This window comes from Lepisosteus oculatus, chromosome 2, assembly GCF_040954835.1.
Source record: "Lepisosteus oculatus isolate fLepOcu1 chromosome 2, fLepOcu1.hap2, whole genome shotgun sequence".
NCBI lineage: Eukaryota > Metazoa > Chordata > Actinopteri > Semionotiformes > Lepisosteidae > Lepisosteus > Lepisosteus oculatus.
Window position 1 is genome coordinate 23,956,829 of NC_090697.1, and position 5,791 is coordinate 23,962,619.

Below are 5,791 nucleotides of genomic sequence, written 5' to 3' on the forward strand. Positions count from 1 at the left end.
AACTGCCCCTATGTTCTTGCACGTGTGAGCGTGCCTTACGAGGCACTGATGTTCAGTCTATGACTTAGTCCTGCTTTTTATCCTCTGTTTCCAGAGTAGGCTTCTGCTTTCTGTGACTCTTACCAGGGATAAGCAGCTTTCTGATAAAGGATACCTGGATAGAATTTTGAAAATGAAGGCACTGTCCAACTAATGACCTACATATTTATAAACTTTTACTGGCTCCGCCTTTATTGTATTTAAAGAAAAAGATTTGTAATAAGTTTGAGTTATTTTTGTTGCAAGCAGACATTTAGTGTTATCCTAAAGAAAGATTCCTATTTTTTATAAACGCAATCCAATTTATACAGGATATCTTTATAAGACTGGTTAAATTCAACTCATTTGGAACACAAATGTGTGTCTTTCCTAGAAAAAGAAGAGAAAAACAGAATTTCTCCTAAAAAATGTGGTCAACTACTATTTATTAAAAAAATACAGTTTTGCCACATTAAAATGAGTGTATTAGACATTTCAGAAGTGTCTACTGTCCCCCCACAACACTTCAACACTTTAATGGTAAAAATATCAGTCTTCATAATGCACAATTCCAGGGTGCTGCTCCATATCCATGTGCTCTATTTTGTGCTTGGTGTTTTATCTTATGTGTATCAGCTCAAATAACTGGTCATTTGTGAGACACGCATGAAATGAGAACAAAGTAGAATTCTGTATAGGAACAAGTAATAGGTTTATTTCATGCTGAAAAGATAAGAAAGAAAACACAACGTTTCGGCTGTGGAGTCTTCTTCTCAGGTGTAGGAGGCTCCACAGCCGAAACGTGTTTTCTTTCTTCTCTTTTCAGCATGGAATAAACCTATGACTTGTTCCTATACAGAATTCTACTTTTCCAGCTACCCACCTGAACCAGTATTCTATAGACTTAAATATAGACTTAAAGGAACAAGTAATAGGGTTATTCCATGCTGGAAAAAAGAAGAAAGAGAACACAACGTTTCGGCCGTGGATCCTTCTTCAGCTACCCACCTGAACTTCTATAGACTTATTCAATTTCCTTTTCGCAATGCTGTCTCCTAACAGTGAAAGTTTTGGATATTGATCCATTACCTTTTATCAGTACTTCCATCACATCCATCATGCCTACAAAACCATCTATGAGCTTGGCAGTTGCCCAGAGACAAGCTATTTACTAGCCTTCTCTTACAATTTCATGGACTACATGGTACCCTTGAGGCTGAAGAGCTGCCACTTCTCTGCCACACGGAAGACAAGCAGAACATATAGCTGCAACAGATTCACAAAGTTATTAGAAAAAAATCTGTTTTTAAGCAGATTGACTAAGAATTAATCAAACCGAGATGACATCAATAAAATTCATTTAGTTAATTAATATTTGTCATCCAGAGGATGGAGGCAGGGAATATGAAGTCTGCTGTGTAAGTCACAGGCTTGTATGGCCACTGTTGGAAGCAATACAAGCTGTATATCTGCGGTACATGCTTTGCTGCTTGCAGGATGAACGTTGCTCTGCTGGAAAGCCGTCACAGGTCAAACATTCAGGAGGAGCAGCCCGTGAGGCAGTGATCAAGTCCCAGTGCTTAACCAATGTATTGCCGTGTGGTCAGGTTACCATCAACCACTACAAATGGAGATCTCTAGCAATAAGCGACTTCTGCCCAGATCGTCACACTTTGTGTCAAACGTAGTGCAGTGTCATGACTCCTGCTCTTCCAGATTGTGGCCTATAACTGACACACTGTGTTTGGCTGTAACATCTTCCCAGGTTATAAACTGCTAGCTGTGAACACCCCAGACAACAGGTGACAGTCACACAGTACATACAGTATACTAAATCCATGTGCCAATATACAAAATGCATAAAGCCATAGCCCCCTTGAGAAGATGGGGATAATCTGTGATTGCCATTTTTTGCAAGATTGCAACAGGTTTAGTCTCAGCATCTGTGCCTATGAGCTCTCTCAATAGTGAAGAGGTGTAGTGCTTATGCAACAGTCAAAATCACCCCAGTATATTACACTCATGAATTTATTAATGAACTTATCGATCAAAATTATTTGACAAAAATACTATCCCACATGTTTATATTTAATTTGTCTAAAACCGTGCATGGATAAACAATGTTTAAAATTGCTGCCTGGCAGCACTGGGGCCCTTGGTTCAATTCCTGGGATGCTGTCTGCACCCTTTGCTCTTTGCGTGGAGTTTGTGTGTACTCCCCCTTTTTTCCAGGGGTTTGTCTGGGTTCTCCGGTTTCCACCCGCAGTCCAAAATCATACCCAGCGACCAACCGTGGATCAGGTGGTTAGAAAATGGACTGATACATTTTTTTAATAGAGTGATATTGCTTTTGAAGCTTAGCATTTAAAGCAATGATTCAGTCATACTGGTTTATAAAAGTGATGAGGTGTTTATTGTTTGTGTGGAATTCACAAACACACAGAATTGCACAGACAGCATAACAATATTAAGTGTTTAGACAACAGTGAAAATTGATGAGAAATGAGAGTTCATAGCACTATCTTTATCAGTCTGAAAGCTGATAGCTGCAGTCTGAAAATGCAAGGCAGGAGTGCCTTGAAACAGCTGCCATTTTAGATAGAAGGAGGATATTTTTACAGATTGCTCACTATGGTAGCATTTAGTCATTCTGTCTTTGATGGCTCAATGAATCGGGAAAGGCAGCTTGTTGTAGATGGTAGTATTTACTACAAACTGAACAAAACATCCTATGCCTGGAAGCAAAATATGATTTTAAAAAAGTTTTATTTTCTTCCAAAAGATTATTTTTTTAACATCTTTAGCTGCCTATTTAGAACAGTGTTCGGTAATCTTGTTTATAAGATTATAAAAGACACATATTGTGTATGCTTTAAAGGTTTAAGACAAACGTTATATTGACTAGATTTTGTCAATATAAAACATTTTTTAAAAGCATTATGAAAGGAAAAATGATAAATCATCACATTTAAATATTTTACAGTTCCCTCCAGATGTATTCAGAGTATTCTATTAAGAACACTGCATTTATTTTTTTAAGCAAGAAACATTATTCAATCTGTAAATCCTTCTGTTATTTGACATTTATTGTGGGAGGCATTGTGGCGCAGAGGTTAGCATTGCTCCCTTGCAGCGCTGGGAGCCTGGGTTCAGTTCCCGGGGTGCTATCTGCATGGGGTTTGTATGTTTTCTCCATGTTCACATAGGTTTCCTCCCACAGTTCAAAAACATAATGGAAGGGTAATTGGCTACTGGGAAAAATGTTCCTGGTGTGTGTATGTTTTGTTTCTGTGTGCGGCCTATGACTAGCTAGGATAGACTCTGCTTTCCTCATGACCCTTTACAAGATAAACATACAAAATTGATGGACATTTATTGTACTTATTTCAACAGAGTTATGAATGTAAGTGACATAAAAATAGAAAATGTTTCTTATTATCAGAAAGAAATGTGACAAAATATACCAATTTTGTTATGTACAGAAGATTCAATTAATGCAAGATTTTTTCCACAGGAAGTCTTCATTGAATCCTAGTACAGTATATTTACTTTCCTTCTTTAAAAATCACCACTGCACAATAACAATGATGTTAAAAATAAAAAAAAATGACAGGCCACTTCACTGATGCTGTAAGACAGGCATGTTCTATGAATGCACAGATTTAAAAATTGCTGTGTTTCCCAAACAATAAATCCACAATTTCAAGGACAAAATTTGACAAATTGTCTTTTTCAGTGTTGAAAATTGAATTTGATCAAATATTGCAAGTCATTAGGAAAAGGAAGTGAACACACATTGTGTAAAAGTATCATCTTTACAAACCAAAATCCATTAACAGACTAGTGGACTAGTGTCGTACTAAGATAAGAACTATAGCTACTGCCATTTTAGACTATTCAGGAAGCCAGCTTTTTAGAAACTCATTATGCCTGAATTCAAAACAGGAAATATTCCTTAATGAGGGGGTTCTTAAAGTAATGTACTGTACTTTATAAGTACATTTTAACTGCTACTTTTGAAATTAACATAAATATTTACATCTGATATCTTCAGTTATTTTCCATTAGACCTGAACAATTTTAGAAAGCTATATTTTAGTGAGATACAGGTCATTAATGACACCTGTTTTAATTATTTATAAGGAGAATTTTAAAAGAAATATAAATTTTCCTTTAAGTCTAAATTCTATAATTATTTCTAGAATAGCATAATCTTTAAGATTTTTACAAAAAGCTTGATCTCTGACTGCATGATTCAGAATGGCTTCTGAATGTGTAAGAGTTTTTTTTTTCAACAATACTGGAATGATAAATAATCTTTCAAATAAGACTTTAGGAATTTAAGCAGGAAACAAATACAGTACATATAAATAATGAACAGCTTTTGAACGTATTTTATTAAAATATAAGAAATACGTAAGGACGTTTTATCCTTTATTTTTAAAATCATCTTTTGCGTAAATATTAGATACGGCATCAATTCTAAAGACATTAAGGTCGTGTACACAGTCAAGTTCTGATTAAAATACTCACATTTTGCATGCGTATATACATCATTTGTAATTCAGCAAAATGAGACATTGGAAGGCAGTGAATACAGTACTTTTGCAAGGCACTGTAGACACAAATTGGGGAAACATTTAGACTGAAAAGCTACTTACAAAAGTTCACACATCATTTACATCCCTTTAGTTGTGAGGAAACAATGAAAACAGGATGTTATGATACATAGTTAAATCTGCAGATCATTACACCAATATGACACAAATATTAACTTCCTAGTTTTCAACAATGAAGACTAAAAGAGAAATGTGATTCAAGTATTAACAATTGTTAAAAGTACTGACAAAGGTAATGCAAAGGACTTCTGTAAAACAACCAAATAATCAAAATCCTCAAAGGTGCTGATCGACTCAACCCAACAGACTTCAGAAATCAACGAACATGAACCAGATGACACAATCAGAATAGGAACTCAGAATGAGAAGCACTTTTTACTTAAAGGGTTGTGGGAAATAAATTACATAAAACAGGCTACCCAGACATATTGTATAAGATTATACCTAAGATCATATCTTGATAATATGATTATTATTGATCAGTTGACTACTAGCAACCAAACAGACTGGGCTGAATCACCTCATTTTCAGATGGTTTCCAATAATTTACTACACTTGGGAAGATCTGTCCTTTACAGTGCCGCCTAAAATGGAGAAAGTCTTAAACTGGAGTACAGGAGCACCAATATGCAAACAAACTTCACAAATAGTCTTTCAAGTACTGGGATGAGGAAAAATGTTCAAAATCATCTTCTTATGAACTGTTGCATCGATTGATTCGAAACTCTCAAGATTACATCAAGAAAGAAAGAGTTTTCACATCTGACACAAGTTAAACTATAGTCATTTAGTCAAAGCACGAGAAACGGGTACAGGTTTAGGCTTCAAACCTGATTGCTATTTTGTACTCTTTACCTTTCGGTCAATTTGCCTTTTATTTTTTATTTAGGCACCCATCGCAGTCTCTCACGATTTTAGAGGCTAATTACCAGGAATAAGAGCTCCCAAAACAACAACAGTAAAGAGATGCAGTAAGCTCCTCTATAAACGTTTTTTTTGTTTAAGTTTCTGAACAGCGAAAGTGTCGCCACATTGTTTTACAGTACATGCCAGTTGAGTACGGCTCTCCTGTCTTGGCATAAACAACCCGGCACTACAATTCCCACAGTGCTTAGCACCTCGAATAGGATGTATCGTTTCTCTTCCGGCAATCA